Source organism: Trichechus manatus, unplaced genomic scaffold (assembly GCF_000243295.1).
Source record: "Trichechus manatus latirostris isolate Lorelei unplaced genomic scaffold, TriManLat1.0 scaffold00005, whole genome shotgun sequence".
Classification (NCBI taxonomy): domain Eukaryota; kingdom Metazoa; phylum Chordata; class Mammalia; order Sirenia; family Trichechidae; genus Trichechus; species Trichechus manatus.
In genome coordinates, this window is record NW_004443941.1 from 27,082,883 (window position 1) to 27,102,522 (window position 19,640).

The 19,640-nt window shown below is 39.4% G+C and overlaps 1 protein-coding gene and 1 pseudogene across 4 annotated transcripts in view; one reads left to right on the forward strand and one right to left on the reverse strand.

Moving 5' to 3' along the window:
- STRN (striatin) overlaps positions 1 to 19,640 on the forward strand; it is a 168,438-nt gene that overhangs the window by 1,811 nt on the left and 146,987 nt on the right. The window lies entirely within an intron of this gene.
- Positions 2,335 to 3,531, reverse strand: LOC105756436 (small nuclear ribonucleoprotein Sm D2 pseudogene; annotated as a pseudogene).

Consider the following 19,640-nt stretch of genomic DNA (forward strand, 5'->3'; position numbering starts at 1 on the left):
GGGAGGGTGATGGCGTATAGTGGCAACTACTATGAGGAAAAATAATCAGGATACAGAAATAAAATGTGATGGGGGTAGTAGCTGTTTTAGATGGGGTGGTCAGGGAAGACTTCTCGGAGGAGATGACATATGAGCAGTTAATAAGCAAGAGAGTGACTCCATTTCTACAATTCTTTCTGATTTTATAGTTTCTACAGTTATATGTTATATATTTATATTCTTTGACAACTTTTTCATCCCTACAGTGTTTAGTTTTTTAGTGTTTGTTATTTTTCTCAGTAATGAGTCTGACAGTGTAAGTAATCAGCAGATTTGAATGCTTATACTATCACCTTTATTAGCAATACAATCTGTAAATGAACTTGTGGATTTCAGACTTCAAGGAAGTGTTAAAGGCAAGGTTTCACTTTGACGTTGAGGAAAATAATTGTTGTATGTAGTTGCTTAAATTTTAATTTATTTTTCAGTTTAGGGAGAGTGAGATAAGTCAGACTAATTTGGTCAAAAATAAACAAGAAAACAATACTTACCTTCATACATGTAGAATTTAGGGAACTTCCAACCCACCTTACCCTTTCTTCTCCCTCCTCACCATTCCCCGTGTTTAAACTTTTCAGTTTATCTGTACTGGAGTCAATCTTTAAAAAAAAAAAAAAAAAAGTCCTGATGGCACAGCGGTTAAGAGCTCAGCTGCTAATCAAAAGGTTGGCAGTTCGAATCCACCAGTTGCTTCTTGGAAACCCTATGGGGCAGTTCTCCTCTGTCCTGTATGGTCACTATGAGTTGGAATTGACTCCACGACTCCACGGCATGAGTTTTTTGTTTTTGTAGTCAATTTAAAAAAAAAAAAATATATATGTATATGTTTCTGGGTTATTTATGTCAAATGTTAAACTTCAGGTAATTTCCCCATGATGCCCATCATATTTAGGGTGCAACTTTTACAGTGTCTTCTGGTTTGTGTTCAAAGAACAGAAGTTTACTTAAATACCAAATTAAGCTTCTGCAGAGAAAATTTAAAATGTCATATTTTTCAAACAGAGTAAGTATTATATATTTTGGGGGGGAGCATTGGCAGGAATCTGTGGCCTGAGTCCCCCTCCTTAGTGTAATTGAAAATGTTTCTTTGTAAAATATCAACATCACTAAATTCGAAAATTTCCCTTCATTTTTCTTTTGCCATTGGAATTTTCCTAGATAAACAATAGGATGTAAAAGAGTTGAATGAATTGCGAAGTATGGATCAGTTGATGTCTTCATTTTATTTTTTAAATTTCTTCTCAAGTCATTAACATCAAAGTCAACAAAAATAACTTTAAGATTAAGTCTAATTTGTCCCTTCTGGAACCTGTCAGTCAGGGAACCTGTCAGTCCTGCTCTTTCACATTGCCAGGGCAGAATTGTGAAAGGCAATTCAGTGTCTCATCTGCGTGGTTCAGCCTGCCATCACATCCTGCCTCCTTCAGATCTTGGGAGTAAGAGACATGCCACATTTTGCCTAAAGCTTCTTTTTCATTTCTTTGTCCCTTGCCCATCTTGGTTAATGTTAATAGACTCTTTTTTTTACTTTTGATTATTACTTCCTCCCCTTCCCACCACACACAAGAGAGAATAGGTGATTCATGGGAAAAGAAGAGTTATCAAGAGTATTACTGAACTTTAGGAAATGAAGATGGAATACTAACCATAACATTTGAGAGCATTTTCTGAATGTGAAGCATTGTGCTAGATGACCTCAAAGGAACACTCTAGTTGGAGTGGTAGAGCATCAACAAAACAGAAGAATCAGAGTGTTTATCATTTTGGGGTTTTAATTTTCGTAGAATAGCATAAGAGAGAAGAACATTGAATAACAGTGAACAGGAAAAATAGCAGAAGGAGAGAGCTCTACGAGGTAATGAGAGGCTAAGGCTCAGTGTTTGAAAATTACTGACTTACGGGAAAGTAAGTGTTTAAATAAGAAAGAAAAATTATTGGCCCTAGATTTTGTAGTCTGTATGTGTGTGTGTGAGAGAGAGAGGGAAAGAGAGAGATTTACCTGAAAATGCTAGAGTTGTGTGAAAAAAGTGATATGGTTGAGTGATTGGCAGGTAGTATGGAAGTTATATACTGGAGTGTTCATGTATCTGAGTTTTGACATTATTGATTCATATTTTCATTCAACAAATTTTTTCATAACCTTTCTCATGCCAGGTCCTGATCTAGGCACTGGAGATACAACAATGAATAAAGCAGACCCTACCCTCATGAAGCTTAAACCATGGGAGAAGACAGACAGTAATAAGTAAACAAATACATCAAATGTTAGATGGTAATAAATGCCATGATAAAGTAGGATAAGGGAGATAGGGAGTGCTTGAGATGGTCGGGAAGAAAGGCTTTACTGATAAGGTGACATTTGAGCAAAGACTTGAAAAGGATACCTGAGGAAAGAGCATTCAGGAGAGCATGCTTGGAAAGTTTGAGGAATAACAATGAGGCAAGTGTGGCCAGAGGAGAGGAGAGTAGAGGAAATGATGTCAGAGAGATACCAGGTCTTGGACATTGTAAGGACTTTGGATTTTACTTCAGCAAGATGGGCATCCATTAATGTTTTGAGCAAAAGAGTGACTCTTTAAAAGGAACCCTTTGAAGGAATTCAAAATAGACTTGAAAGGGAGACAAAGATAGAAGAAGCAGGGAAACCAGTTAGGAGGCTATTTTAGTAATTCAGACAGTGAGATGATGATGACTTGGACTAGAGGGGTAGTGATGAGATGTGTGAACATCGATTTTGATATTCAAAATATAAGGGATTCTGAAATTTTTTTTTAGTAGAAAAAAACATAGGGACCTTATTATTCCCAACACAAGGGCAGGTCTTTGCAGGGCGGCAGGAGGCAGTTCTGGGGCAAGAACAGGCCACTGCTTGCCGGCAATGAGTGGGTTCCGAAGGACCATGATGACTGAGTGCCCACGCAGGAACATGTTGGAAATGTAGCGGTCCTTGTTAACGGGCTTGGACTTCTTGCCCTTGCAGCTCTTGGGGACCTCAGTCCACAACTCCTTCACGTTCTCCAGCACCATGTTGCAGTGCCGTTCAGAGGCCTTCACGTGGCCCAGGAGCTTCTTGTTGCGACAGTTGATGATAACTTGGGTGTTGTTCTTGACCGACTGCTCTTGATCGACTGTGTGAACATGGAGAGGAGCCCTGTGTTAAACTCCTCCTCCTCCCTGCAGTTCCTCTGGGGTCATCTCACTCTTGGGCTTGTTGAAGAGGCTCATGGTGCTGGCTGCATTCTCAGGTCACTCCCGTCTCTGCGTTGCTTCTGCCTCTGAATTCATTTTTGAAGGTAGAACCAGCAAGATGTGCTGAAGGGTAGAATGTGAGGCTTGAGAAAAGGGGAGTCAGAAGATGACTCAAAAGTATTTTGACTGAGCAGCTTCATAGGACTGTTGAGAAGATTTACTGAGCCTTGAAGTGGACAAAGGAAGCACTTAAAATGACAATTTAATTACAACTATTATACATAATTATAGTAAAAAGCAGTATGGCACAAACCTGGATTTAAGTCCTCACTCTAAAACTTACTAGCTATTGTATTTTATGCCTGAAATACATACTTGTAATAATTCTGACTTTTCAAGGCTTTACAGTTCCCTTGTGTATAAAATGAGGATAATAAACTACCCTGAGATACCATTTTAAAGTGCCTAGCAGAGGCTTGGTATATAACACAAAGTAAGTCCTCAATAAACAAATGGTAGCATGTGCATGATGTTAAATCTGTACTCTCATTTCTATCTCCTTATTCCCAGAGAAAAACATAACTGTAGTCATGAACTTTTCTACGTTAGAGAATCCAAGTACCATCTTAGGACCGTTAAGTCTAATGTTGGGGGTCTGACAGTGGCACTAAGGGATGTTTAATAGGAGTACCTTCAGTTTCAAAACATTGATTGTATTGTTTAAATGTGCTTATACTTATTAACCCGCTGTGTGTCTGTTGAAGGAACCCTAGTTACACAATGGTTAAGTCTTGGCTGCTAACCGAAGGATTGGTTGTCGAAACCAGCCAGCTGCTCCACTCTGCTTCTGTAAAGATAATAGCCAAGAAAACCCTGTGGGGCAGTTCTCCTGTCACATGGGGTCACTATGAGTTGGAATCGACTTGACAACACCCAGCAGCATGTGTCTTTTATCTTGGCGCTTACATAAACTCCTGAATGTATGTATTTTAACACTGCTTGACTTCTTGAGTAACAAATTATATATATTTACTAACAACTCTATAAAACTAATCTTGGATTTTATTTGACCCTTTTAAACCACTTTCTAACTTGAGCAGGTTAGCCCATTGTGGTATGGTATAATTTTGGGAACAGGTTCATTTTTCATTCTATTCATGTTGCTGTGTGTGATCAAGTCTATTTCGACTCATAGTGACCCCATGTGACAGAGTAGAACTACCTTATAGGATTTTCTAGGTATAAATCTTTATTGGAGCACATTGCTAAGTGTTTCTTCTGCAGAGCCGCTTGGTGGATTCAGACCGCCACCCTTTGGTTAGCAACCGAGGACTTAACCATTACGCCACCAGGGCTCCTTTTTATTCTGTTTATATCCTTGATAATTTCATAGTCTTTAATTATACTTTGGAAAGGTTATACTGTTTTAACTGATAGCCTACTATTGGTAACTTTAGTTCAGTGTTTCTTAACCTTAGATGAATGTTAAAATTGGGGAACTTTTAAAAATACCCATTTCTTGTCTGTACCCCAGACCAGTTAAGTCAGAATCTTAGGAATTAGGCCCCTGGCGTTAATATTTTTTAGAGTTCTCCAGTGCTTCTGATATGCAGCAAGGGTTGAGAACCCCTGCTTTGGTCGCTCTTTCTGCTTTACATATATGTATATATGTAAATATGTATATAGATTATGGATGTTTATATATGTACATGTGTGTATATATACATACACACATACAGCATATATAAATTTGATGATTTCGATACTTGCATCAGTGTCCAGTATATGGATGGCTTTTTATAGAATTTGGGATACAGTTTTTGTTAACACTTCTATTGTTCTTTCGGATGATAAGCTAGCATTTTATTTTTAGTCAGTAGAATATTAGAATTTTAGTCACCTGTGCCTGACTGAGAGCTATAATGCGAGAGTAATATTTGAGCTAGAATTAACCTTGGTGTTATGGATTGAATTGTGTCCCCAAAAAATATGTGTTGTAAATCCTAGCCTCTGTGTCTATGGTTATAATCCCATTTGTCTTTGTTATGTTAATGAGACAGGATTAGTGTAGGGTGTTGTGTGATGGATCGATTTTATATGGCCTTTCTGCCATGGTCTTGTAACTCCCACCTAAGTGATTGGGTAGGACTATGCAAATAAGGTAATTGTGGCCCACCAAGGGGATTGGCTAGCTAACTATGCAAATAAAGTTCATGGCACCTGTTTGGGGGTGGGACCATGCAAATAAGGTCTCTGGAACCCTAACAAAGGAATTGGTCAGTTTTGCCATCCGCTAGGCTTGAAATGAGCCATCCCAGAGGTGGGAGGAGAGGATTTCACCACTAGCAAGGAAGAAGAGCCAGGAGTGGAGCACATCTTTTGGACCCGGGATCCCTGTGCTGAGAAGCTCCTGGAACCAGGAGACTGAGAGAGCTGTAACCCCGAAGATGGTGAGAAGCAGTGGCAGAGAACCAAGAGACCAGCAGGAGACCAGCAGGAGAGGTCCTGGCCCATGGTGTGAGAAAGCTTGCATGCCTTTGGGCAGGAGGCTTGCTGGTGCAGTAGAGTTCCTCCAGGCACTTGGTAGAGCTAGGTTTGCTGACCCACATATCTAGAGCCGAGTGCCTTCTGGCTAAGGCTTACTGGCAGAGTGGAGTGCCTCCGGGCACTTACTGACAGAGCTAAAAGAGCTTTGTAACACTTTCCAGAGCTGGGCAGAGGCCGGGCCAAGGGGCCGAGGCCCAGAGAGAGGCATGCTTCTGGGCATGGCTGAGAAGAAGCTGTCCTGATGAAAGAACTGTATCCTGGACATACTTGAACCTGAATTGTAACCTGTTACTTCTCTAATAAACCACATAACTGTGAGTATGGTCTGTGAGTTCTGTGTGTCTGTTGCAACGAATTATCAAACCCAGCAGAGATGTAGAGAGGGCTGTGGAGGGATGATTAGTGTCAGAATTGGTAAAGATGGTGGAGAGAGGAGGCATGCCTAACCTCCGCCTCATAGGAATCAGCCTTGGGCTGTTGATCTTGATTCTTCTTCCCCCTTGTGAATTTGGAGGAAGAGGTCAGACACCTCTGCCATGCCATTTTTACACGTGTAGTTTGAGTCAGTCTCTTTTGAGATATAAAAGAGATTAAGCAAGCAAGAGAATCTGAGATGGGGTAAGATAGATGTTAAGACACATGGAGCTGTCCAAGGAACTAAGAAGTAGAAGCTGAAGAGACAAGGACCTTCCTCCAGAGCTGACAGAGAGAGAAAGCCTTCCCCTAGAGCTGGTGCTCTGAATTCGGACTTCTAGCATCCTAAGCTAAGAAAATTTCTGTTTGTTAAAACCACCCACTTGTGGTATTTCTGTTACAGCAGCACTAAATAACAAAGACAATTGGAACTAATCAGCTCCAACTCTTACAGGTAAAATGAGGCCCAGAGAGAGGTTAAATGACCAACAGTGAATTAAGTGACAAAGCTTGTACAAAACCTAAGCCTCCAGATACCTTTTGAGTTTTTAAAAGCCCTCTCAGATAGATTATCTTATTTGTTCCCTACAACTTTCGTAGGTAATCAGAGCCACACTGATGTATACTTATCATTTTCTTTTTATTTAAATAACAGGGTAGATAAATAATTTTTTAAAAAGTGGGAAAAAAAAGCAGTAGAGATTTTACTGTTTTCTGTTTCTTTTTATCTTATTTTGTTGGCTACGTTTAAGATTTTCTCTTTGTTTTTGGTATTTTGTAGTGTTACTATGATGTGTCAGAATCAGGGCTGTGAACTGGTTGAAACATTTCTAACAAGTTCCCAGGCAATGCTAATGCTGTTGGTTAGGGACCAGTTCTGAGAACCACTAGTAGTAGAGCAGTGGTTCTCAAAATTTATTATACATAAGAACCTCAGGATCTTGTTAAAATGTAGATTCTGATTCAGCATATCTGGGGTGGAAATGCAAATTCTCAGCAGGGGTTTGAACCAGAATGAATGGTTCAAAGCCCTGGTCAGAATATAGATTTTTTTTTTTTTTTGGTTATTGTTATTGTGGTAAATGATAGGTAACAAAACATTTGCCATTTCAGCAGTCTTCACATGTATAGTTCAGTGACATTAAATATGTTCATATTGTTCAGCCATCACGATTAACTGTTGAGAATATAGATTTATTTTTATTTTGTTTGAGATCTTGTTGAACAGACCTTGAATATGTGGATTGGTGTCTTGTTAGTTCTGTAAAATTCTCTCTTTAGATTTCTCCTCTATTCCGTTCTCTTTTCCTCTCCTTTTGGGTCTCTGATTACATGTATCTTAGGTCTTCTCCTTTATCTGCTCTGTATTTTCCATCTTTTTTGTCTCTTTATGCTTCATTCGGGGAAATTTATTCTGATTTACCATATTTTTACGCAAATAACACACGCCTTCTGTGTTTGCCATCTACTGCCTCCTCCTGCAAGTTATTTTCTTAAGTGCTGGTATGCTAATTTTTTTTTTTTACATGTTGCTGTACAAAATTAGCATAGCACGCTTATGAAAATAAGAGGGAGCGATTAGCAAACAAATACAATGTATTCCAGTCCATTGATTTTCTCTTGTGTTGAATCTTATCTGTTAATGCCATCCAATGAGTTTTTAATTTTCATTATTATTGAGGTTCAGTTTGGTTCCTTTTCAGTTCTGCTGGGTTCTTTTTTATAGTTTCCTGTTCTCTGTCAGTGTTTTCAGGGTCATAAAAGATTCTTCAGACCTAGTAAGTATAGTTATTTTGCAGTTGCTGTCTCTGTACTTGCAGTATTTGGGGTCTTGCAGGCCCATGTCTGTGGTCTGTTGTTTCTGCTGGTTTCTTGCTTAAGATAACTTGTTTCTTTGCTGGATTATCTTTGTGTGCTGCTCACTGTCCTTGAAAAAGTTTTTATAAGAATAATCTGAGATCTCAAATGAAGTTATCTTCTTAACAAAGGTTTTGCATTTGCTTCCTGTAGTTGTCTGTGGGCATCGTCAATCCAGAACCACTTTAAAGCAAATTCATTCCTTGAGGTTTTTTGGACCACCCAACTGATGTGAATGTTACTTGTGAGTACATTTGAGGGCCGATGTACTTTTGCTTCACCTTTGCCTTGAGGATATATACCCCTTTGGGTCTTAGCTAAATATGGGGTATATGACCTATTAGACCCTGGATCCCAACTGGATGGCGTCTAACAACAAGACCCTGGATAGGCCCAGGTCTTTGATTTTTGCCCTTGGCTTCTGCAAGGCAGTCAAAACAAAAGTTCAGATTTGTTCTGATTGGCCGAGACCCTAAGGGCAAAAGTGGCTTTCTTGTTCCCTTACCTCACTGGGTTCCCATCTTTCGTTATTTTGGCCAGATAATTACTTACTATCTTATCAGCATTTGTTGCTTTTGAGAGGATTGTAAAAATATTTTACTGTAGCTGTAAGCACTGAGGACTGGAGATAGTAATAGAGGAAATTTGGAGTTCAAGAGAGAAACCTGAGACAAAAGAGAGAAATTGAAAGGGGTAGAAGGGGGAAGCAGAGACAGCCAGAGCAGAGACACGACACACAGTTAACTTGTTCTTAACTCCTAAAGGACGTATTATCTGATATTCACTTCAGCACACACGCACATCCTATTCATTCTGATAGACCAAGAATATTTTTTTTCTTTTAATTGTACTTTAGATGAAGGTTTACAGAACAAGCTAGCTTCTCATTAAACAGTACATGTATTGTTTTATGACATTGGTTAACAACCCCATGGCATATCAGTACTCTCCCTTCTCAACCTTGGGTTCCCTATTACCAGCTTTCCTGTCCCCTCCTGCCTTGTAGTCTTTGCCCCTGGGCTAGTGTGCCCCTTTAGTCTCGTTTTGTCCTATAGGTCTGTCTAATCTTTGGCAAAAAGGTGAACCTCTGGAGTGACTTCATTACTGAGCTAAAAGAGTATCTGGGGGCCATACTCTCGGGGTTTCTCTAGTCTCTGTCAGGCCAGTAAGTCTGGTCTTTTTTTGAATTAGGATTTCTACGTTTTTCTCCAGCTGTGTCCGGGAACCCTATTGTGACCCCTGTCTGAGCAGTCGGGTGGTAGCTGGGCACCACCTAGTTGTACTGGACTCTGTCTGGTGGAGGCCATGGTAGTTGTGGTCTGTTAGTCCTTTGGACTAATCTTTCCCTTGTGTCTTTAGTTTTCTTTATTTTCCCTTGCTCCTGAAGGGGTGAGACCAGTGGAATATCTTAGATGGCCGCTCACAAGTTTTTAAGACCCCAGACGTTACTCACCAAAGTAGAATGTAGAGCGTTTTCTTTATAAACTATGTTATGCGAGTTGAGCTAGATGTTCTCTGAGACCATGGTCCCCACAGCCCTCAGCCCAGTAATTCGTAGACCGGGAATATTTGACCTCCAGAGGGACCTTAGAATTTAAGTAGTTCTGTCTTTTGTTTTGTCAGTTAAGATCAGAGAAATGAAGTGACTTGTCTTAGGTCATTCTGTGAGTTGGTGTAGATTTAGTTTAGAACTTAGGAGTCCTGCTGCCCATGCGTGTGCCTTAGTCTGCATACCATGTCATCTCCTTTTATTGGTCCCTCACTCCGTGTAGCTGCTTCTGAATGAAGGAGCCAAGTGAATTATAATATTAAGATGATTAAGTGTGCATTGTATAACTGTCATATTTAAAGTAGATTTTGCTTTTCAACTTATTTCAGGTTTTTCTTCAAATAGAACAATTTAGTGAAACAGTTATATGGTAAGGTGTAGGAAAGTCTAACAATTTGTGTTCCTCAAAGGTGGTTAATAGTTTATGTTAATGGGGGAGGAATAACTGGGAAATGGAGGGTGAGAATGGTCGCACTACTCAAAGAATGTAATCGGTGCCACTGAATTGTACATGTAGAAATTATTGAATTGGTGTATGTTCTGTTGTGTATATTCTCTACAATAGTAACAAGAATAAATTATAAAAATGTTAGCAATGTATAACTGTAGCTTTTTAAATAATTTTATTTTTGTGTAGGGAATACTGAAATAAAATGTTTATTTCCCTTTAAAAAATCTGCAAATTTGGAGCTTTTTGAGCTTGCTCTGAGGGTGACCTAGTTAAATTCTGTGTATATGTATATTTTAATATATTTTGTGTTTATTGATTATGTATCAAGTTTTGTGTAGTGCTTTGGTTGTTAGGTTATTCTTAGCTTTTCCATTTTACATATGCTATGTTAAAACAGAATAATATGTCAGCCATGTATTTGCTTTTATGCAGAAAGTTATTTGAGGAAATAACATCACTTTCTTTGGCAGACTTACTACTGTTCAACTTTTATTGTAAAAGTACCTAATATGAACAAGGTGATGGAATATTAGAAAATACTGTATGTTAAAAGGGAAGTTTATTGTAGAGTTGACTGGCAACAGTATGGAAAATTAAAAATGAATAGGTATTTTGTTTGGAGTTAAAGAGGGGAGAAAAATAAGGGAGTAGGAGCCCTGGAATTAAGGTGAGCTTTGGGAAGTAATGAATAAGGTTGGATGAAATAGGTATTTTGGGTGTGGCAGGTAGTTTCTTGGCATAACCGCATTATAGAGATCCAAGGAAAGGGCCAGGAGAAATGTTTCACACAGGTTCCATTGGCACTCATTTGCATGTTGCTAGAAATTGGATCTAATACCAGTATATCTTGTTGGGATAAATAAACACACTGTCAGATTCCACAAGGGTGATACCAATTTCACCTGATGGAAAATTATAGCTCAGTTTGGGACTTGCTCTCAATTTTTTGTTTATACTCCCCAAATAAGAAGATTAAGCAGTGAGCAAAGGAGCCTAAATTACAGGCAAAACCAAAACCTGCTCCTGAGGAATGTGGATTCCTGTAAAGCTAAAAGGAAGGAGCAGGGAGGAGTCTGGGGATCTGGGCCAGTGCACTTACTGAACTTGAAAGAGTAGGGTTAGTAGGGGAAGAAGGTATCCCTGGTCCCAGTAATTTAACCCAGCGCTTTACCTGTTGTTTTTTCTCCTTTCTTTATCTTCCAGAAATAAAAATAGTTTCATTTATAAAGCGTTTACCATGTGCCAAGGAAGTGCTAAGTACTTTACATGTATTATCTATTTTAATGTTTTCAAAACTGTATGTGGTAGGTATTATTAATCATTCTCTAATGTATAAATAAGGAATTTGAGGAGAGAGTTTAAGTAATTTGCCTCTTGAATGATGGACCTGGGCATACATAGTAGGAAGGAAATATTTGGATATTCATGTTCTTTCATGCTTCTGGGTCAGTGTACTACATTAGGGTGTTTTCCTCCCCTTTGTCTGCCTGGTAAATTTCTAATCATCTTCAAATATTCAGTTTTCTCTCTCTGGGAAACTTCTCTGACCTCCAGACACAAGGGATCTTCACGCTGTCCTAACCCAAAACTGACTCATAGCAACCCTATAGGACAGAGTAGAACTGCCCCATAAGGTTCCCAAGGAGCGACTGGTGGATTTAAACTCCTAGCCTTTTGGTTAGCAGCCATAGCTCTTAACCACTGCACCACCAGGGCTCCTAGTTAAACCATAAAGATAGTTAAAATAATTTATTTATGGTTAAAAATATATAAATGGATGGTCATTTGTCAATGTAATACTAATCCTACCTACCTTTTTTTTTTTTTTTAGAACGCTCGTTAGGTTCAGTGTTGTGATTCCTGAATAAGCCACAATTATAATGCATTGTTTATGATTTCTGGGTTTGGTTTTTCTTGTGCTGTTTGGCTTTCCTTAAGTGAAGCAAACTGAATGCAAAATTCTAGATTTTTATGACATTTTCCCAGTCTACAATTGTTTCACCCACATCTTATTTGACAGCATTTTAAAAAGGGAATATCCTTAATTGTCTTTGTCTTTCCAGAGCATTCAACTTAGTCTTTCTTTTCATACTCATTATTTTATTGGTTTATGTAACATTTAATTTAAAGTAACAAATGCAACTGGTATAAACAGGTTTGGGAGAAAACCCAATGGACTCTTGGTGAACTTATACAACTCTACTGTGGAAATCCAAGTGTATGAATGAACTATAAAGAATAACCTACTAGCTGTGAATATTTAATGTGCCGTAGACTTGAGGGCAGTGTTTTACAAAAGGAACTAGAGAGTACTGGTTAATCCATAGTGTTGGTTAAGAGGGGATTAGTGGCGAGAGCTTCTATTGTATCTCTGTTCTACCACCTATCTCATACTATTTATATTTGTTTCTTCACTAGACTGAGTCACTTAAGGGAGGTTTTTTTTTTTTTTTTAATTATAACTTTATTGTCATTGAGGATATGCACAGCAAAACATACACCAATTCAGAAGTTTCTGCATGTACAATTTTTTGACCTTGATTACATTCTTCTAGTTGTGTAACCATTTTCACCCTCCTTTTCCTAGTTGTTCCTCCCCCATTAACATAAATTCACTGCCCCGCTAAGGTTTCTATCTATCTTTCGAGTGGCTGTTGTCAGTTCGATCCCACATAGATAGTTCTTAAAAGAGCATAATGCTCAAGTCAAACATTTTTTTCCTAGTTAAGCTAAACTACTGTTTGGTTTTAAGAAGATGAGCTTGAAGGGGTATTTTTGGTTTAAGGTTTAATGACTATCTCAGGGCAATAGTTAATCAGGGGTTCATCCAGCCCCCATGGCATCAGAAAGGTTGGAGCCTGTGAGAATTTTAAATTCTGGTCTGCATTTCCCCACTTTTGATCAGGATTCCTCTATTGACTCTTTGATCAAAATGTTAAGTAATGGTAGCCAGACACCATCCAGTTCTGGTCTCATGGCAAAAGTGGCAGTTGTTCATGGAGGCAATTACTGACACATTTCATATCCTCCTCCTATTCCTGACTCTCCTTCCTCTGTTGTTCCAGGCAAATAGAGACCAATTGTTGTGCCTTGGATAGCCGCTTGCAGGCTTTTAAGACCCCAGGCACTGTGCATCAAGCTAAGGTAGAACAGAAGAAGCTCTAGACATGTTATTAGGCCAGTTAACTAGATTGTTCCATGAAACTGTGACCCTAAACCTCCAAAGCAAGAAACCAAATCCCATGAGTTTTTTAGTTGTACATAAGCAGGCTCAGCGGCCACTCTTTTTTTGTTGTTGTTGTAAATATATCTGTCACACAGCTTTTCCTAATTCAACTTTTTGCAGGTGTACAACTTAATGACAGCAATTACAATAATTGGCTGTGCAACCCTACGCTTAATCAGTGTGATATTTCCATCACTGTTAGCCCGCTCTTTCCTCCTCCTTCCTGCCCCTGATAAGCACTAATATGATTTGGTCTCTATACATTTGCCTTTTCTTGTCTTGTTATATAAGTGAGGCCATACAATATTTGTCCTTTGTAATATTATTTCACTCAGCGTAGTGTCTTCCAGTGCCATCCATGTTTTAGCATGTATGAAGACGTCATTTCTCCTACTGGCTGAGTAGTATTCCATTGTGTGTATGTACCACATTTTGCTTATCCATTCATCTGTTGAGGGACATTTAGATTGTTCCCACCTTTTTGCTGTTATGAATAGTGCTACAGTGAACATTGGTATACAAGTCTGTATTTGAGTCTCAGCTTTCAAGTCTTTTGGGTATATATCTGGAAGTGGAATTGCTGGGTTATATGGTAGTTCTATTTTTAGTTTTTTGAGGAACTGTCACAGTTTTCCACAATGGCTGTGCCATTTTGCATTCCCACCAGCAGTGGGTAAGGGTTCCAATTTTCCCACATCCTCACCAGTATTTGTTCTTTTCTTTTTAATCTTAGCCATGTTAGTGAGAGTGAAATGCTATCTCATTGTGGTTTTGATTTGTATCTCCCTGATGGCTAATGTTGGAGCCCTGGTGGCACAGTGGTTAAGAACTTGGCTTGAGTCCATCAGCTACTCCTTGGAAACCTTATGGGGCAATTCTCCTCTGTCATGTAGGGTCGCTATGAGTTGGAATAGACTCGACAGCAACGGGTTTTGGTTTTGTTTTGGATGGCTAATGTTGAGGGCGTTTTTAGTTCCCTAAGGTCCAGCACAATGACTGGCACATAGTATCCGCTTAATAAATGGTTGTTAAATGAGCGAATCATTGATTAGGTTACATTGATATTGAATATATATTGAATATGTATCTTTAAATGTATATCTTGTCTCCCTACTAAATTGTGTCCTTTAGGGCATGGCCTGTGTCTAAGACATTTTTGATATTTACAGTGTCTGTCATCATATGTGGAAACCCTGGTGGCGTGGTTAAGAGCTACGGCTGCTAACCAAAAGTTGGCAGTTCGAATCTACCAGGCACTCCTTGGAAACTCTGTGGGGCAGTTCTACTCTGTCCCATAGGGTCCCCATGAGTTGGAATTGACTCTACAGCAGCGGTGTTTTTTTTTTTTTGGTTATTATATGCAGTGAATATGCAATATATGTTGGTGTACAGGGAGTAGTGTATCTGTCTCTTCTGTTGTTAGCTAGTTCTGTTTTATGACTTCCACTGGAGACAGTCTTCTAGAACAAATATTATCTACATTCTGTTGTAGAGAGCATTGCTTGGGCCCTTCCATGTCATTCTGACAGCTCGTTTCAGGGCCGCCACTGGCTTCTCAATTGCAGCATGATGTTAGCTGCAGCTAATGGTGCTTGAGTTTTGTTAGTTGTGAGTGTAGGTTTTATTTATTGCTTTTTTTCCTTTCTGTGTTGAACACTGTTTTTGTTGTTAGGTGCTGTTGAGTCGATTCTGACTCACAGTAACCCTATAGGACAGAGTAGAACTGCTCAATAGGGTTTCCAAGGAGCGGCTGGTGGATTAGAACAGCTGACCTTTTGGTTAGCAGCCAAGATCTTAAGCCACTATGCCTCCAGGGCTCCACGTTAAACACTGGCTACCAGGAAATGCCTTTGGCATCGTGTCTTAATAAGTCTTCACAGTCAGCAGGGTTGTGTAACATTTTTTTCTTTTCTAAAAGCCCAAGTCTTCAAGTTTTACACAAGTTTTTCATTACTTCTAAATAGATAACTGATTGAATATTTATTGCATGAACATAAATCTTATTTTAAAGAAAATATCTAGTTATCATTACTTTGCATTCTGCTTTTCCAGTTTGGTTATATGTTGTATTACCAATATATTGTGGTATTTAAACTTCTTTGAACTCTGCCTTTTTAGGCACAGACACACAAACCCAACCGTTTAGTCAGTTCCAACCCATGGTGACTGCATGTGTATCAGAGTAGAACTGTAGCACTGTGCTCCATAGTGTTTTCAATGACTGGTTTTTTGGAAGTAGACCACCAGGACTTTCTTCTGGGGTACCTCTGGGTGGACTTAAGCCTCCAACCTTTCCTGAGCTCATTAATCATTTATACTGCCCAAGGACTTACTGAATACCTGAGATTCTTGTAGGCACTGGGTATACAGTGGAGAAGAGGCAGATAGGATCCCAGCTCACACAGAGTCCATGATACCAGTGGTAATAGTAATATGCATTTGGCCATCTCATTTTAGTTTTCTCTATTTAAGAGCCAACCAACTAACCAGTAACAATAAAAGAAGCCCTTTTCTCAGCTCTCTTATATATTAGTTCTGTCACCCCATCCCTCTTTCTCTTTCATTTCACTTTCTCAGATCAGACCATGTATACTACCTTGAGTGTTTCGCTAGTCTCATCTTTCTCTCTCTCTCTTTCAGCCTCTTTGTTGTCTTTTTTTGGTTACTTATTTCTCAACCTCTTGTGATCTTGTTTCCACACCTCTATTCAGATAACTGTCTGCTGGATTATACTTTTTTCTGTAGTTACTTTTTGACTTAAGTACTCCGACTCCAATCAATTCCTTTTACGTAGATGACTTAGAAAATTACATCTTAGAAAATTACATCTGATACCTTCCCAGAGTATAATTCTACATGTCTAATTGTTGCTAATATCTTCACCTGGATGACCTGCCGTCAATTGAAACCTAGCTATCCTTTCTAAAATCCTTCTCCCAAACCAACTTGACACCCTTCCCCACTCCTAGCCCCTTTCCATAAACTAAGGTTCAGAACCCAGCCTTTTGCTCTCTTGTGCTCACTCTCCTGTCCAGGCATCAAGTTTTATAAACTCTGTTGTCTTAGGCTGAGTTCTCTAGAATAGCAAAACCAGTAAAGCATATAAATATACATATAGAGAGATTTATATCAAGGAAATGGCTCATGTGGTTGTAGAGGCTGGAATGTCCCAAGTCTGTGGGTCAGGATATAGGCTTTTCCTGATTGATGTAGCGGCAGGGGCAGGCGAACCCAAGATTAGCAGGTCAGAGAGCAGGGCTCTTCTCACAGGGTGTGAGGATGAATGAATCCCAAGATTGGGAGGTAAGACCGCAGGTAAACTGCAAGCTCAAGTCCCAAGAACTGGAGGTCAGACCAACAGGAGGCAGCTACAGGATCCAGCGTGAGTAAAAAGCCAAAGAGCCTTGCCAGAATATCTGCTTGTATTTGATGCAGGCCACACGCCCAGGGAAACTCCCTTTCAACTCATTGGCCCGTCAAAGCAAATCGCTATCATGGAGGTGATCACAACATCATACGACTGCCAAACCACTGAGAATCGTGGCCCAGCCAAATTGATACACAACCTTAACCATCACATCTATGTAATGTTTTAAATCCATTTTTTAATGATTTAATTCCTAATATTACTCCTACCTTGGTTCAGACACCTATCACCTCATATCTGGGTGACTGCAGTAGGGGCCTTCCTAATTTTTACCTCTAGTCTCTACCTAGGCCAAAGTATTCTATACAGTTTGCTTCTCAGGCTTCTAAAAATAGTGATTTGCGCAAGACTTTTTTTTTTTTTGACCTACAGTACCTTTCACACCTCTCCATAATTAGACTGTTTATAAGCCATTCTACTTATGTTTGTCACTGCCCAAAAGTCTTACTATTCTATAATAACTTTCTACCGCCATGCAGGCTTATATTATTCTTTATTCAAATTTAACTCAAGGCCTATTTCCTCTGTGAAGGCTTTTTGTATACCGCTAGCTTTTAATGATTGTTCCTTTTTTCAGTACTTGCCTTGTTATTTGGCACTTAGTGTGTGCTACCTTATACTGTTTACTCAATTTTTATGAATCTGTTTAACTAACAAATATTAATTGGACATCTCCTACATACAAGTAACTATTCTAGCCATTGGGGATAGCAGTAAACAGCATAGACAATCCCTGCTCTCTTGGATCTTTATCAACTTCCTCTGTACCTTTAAACAAAATTTATGTCCAACACCTATCACCAAAACCTGTTGCCGTCGAGTCAATTTCGACCCATAGCGACCCTATAGGATGGAGTAGAACCACCCCATAGTGTTTTCAAGGAGTGCCTGGTGGATTCAAACTGCTGACCTTTTGGTTAGCAGGCGTAGCAAGTAACCACTACGTCACCAGGCTTTCCACACCTATCACACTATGTGTTAATTATGATGATGTTAAAATTGAGTCCATATATGCAAGAAGAGCCCCTGGTTAATAATGCAGGGAGGAAGAAAAGATAATACCTTGCTGCTGATTTGAGCTATAGATATCTTGCTGATATGTATAGAGATGATTATTCTGAAGGATGAGGAAATCTTTTGGAGGGGTCTGTTTTTGTCTTGGATTCAATAATTAATTTTTTAAAAAATTAGCCAAAGCTGGATTATATAAAGAAGAATGAGGTGTCAAAATTGGAGGAAGCTACATTGACAGCCTGCAATATGCAGATGATACAACCTTGCTTGCCAAAAGTGAAAATGACTTGAAGCCCTTACAGAAGAGGTAAATGACTACAGCCTTCAGTATGGATTACACCTGAACATAAAACAAAAATCCTCACAACTGGACCAATAAACAACATTATGATAAATGGCGAAGAAATTGAAGTTGTCAGGGATTTCATTCCTGGATCAACAATCAATGCCGGTGCAAGCAGAGGCCAAGAAATCAGATGACGTATTGCATTTGACAGATTGGCTGCAAAAGACCTCTTTAAAGTGTTAAAAAGCAAAGATGTCACTTTGAGCACTAAGGTACCTCTGACATTAACCACCTCATAGGCATAAGAAAGCTGGACGATGAAGAACAAGGCCAGAGAAGAATTGACAGATTCGAGTTGTGGTCTTGGCAAAGAGTATTCCCAGAAGAACAAACAACTGTGTCTTGGAGGGAGTACAGCCAGAATGCTCCTTAGAAGCAAGGGTGGCAACACCGTCTTGCTTACTTTGTTTTTTCTTTTATTGTTGTACTTTAAGTGAAAGTTTACAGTTCAAGTTAGTCTCTCATACAAAAATTTATGCACACATTGTTATGTGACCCTAGTTGCTCTCCGTGTACTCTGACAGCACACTCCTCCTCTCCACCCTGAATTTCCCGTGTCCATTCAGCCAGCTCCTGACTCTCTGCCTTCTCATCTCACCTCTGGACAGGAGCTACCCATTTAGCCTCATATATCTATTTGAGCTAAGAAGCACCCTCTTCATGAGTATCATTTTATGTCTCATAGTCCAGTCTAATCTTTGTGTGAAGAGTTGGCTTCAGGAATGATTTTAGTTCTGTGTTGAAAGAGAGTCCGGGGGTCATGACTTCTGGGGTTCCTCCAGTCTCAGACCATTAAGTCTGGTCTTTTTACTAGAACTTGAGTTCTGCACCCCACTTTTCTCCTGCTGTATCACGGGCTCTCTGCTGTGTTCCCTGTCAAGGCGGTCATTGGTGGTAGCCAGGCAGCATTTAGTTCTTATCTCTGGTTGATGGACTCTCTGATTTATGTGGCCCTTTCTGTCTCTTGGGCTAATACTTTTCTTGTGTTTATAGTGTTCTTTATTCTCCTTTACTCCAGGTGGGTTGGGACCAATTGATGCATCTTAGATGGCTGCTCGCTAGCTTTTAAGACCCCAGACACCACTCACCAAAGCAGGATGCAGAACATTTTCTTAATAAACTTTGTTATACCAATTGATCTAGATGTCCCCTGAAAGCATGGTCCCCAGCCCCCAGCCCCTGCTAATCTGTCCCTCAAAGTGTTTCATTGTATTCAGGAAACTTCTTAGCTTTGGTTTAGTCCAGTTGTGCTGACTTCCCCTGTAGTGTGTGCTGTCCTTCTCTTCACCTAAGATAATTCTGGTCTACTATCTAGTTAGTGAATACCGCTCTCCGTCCCTCCCCACCCTTGTAACGATCAAAGAATGTTTTCTTCTGTGTTTAAACCTTTTCTTCAGTTCTTATAATAGTGGTCTTATGCACTATTTGTCCTTTTGCAGATAACTAAATTCACTCAGCATAATGACTTCCAGATTCCTCCATGTTATGTTTCACAGCTTCATCGTTGTTCTTTATCATTGCGTAGTATTCCATTGTGTTAATACACCATAATTTGTTTATCCATTCGTCCATTGATGGGCA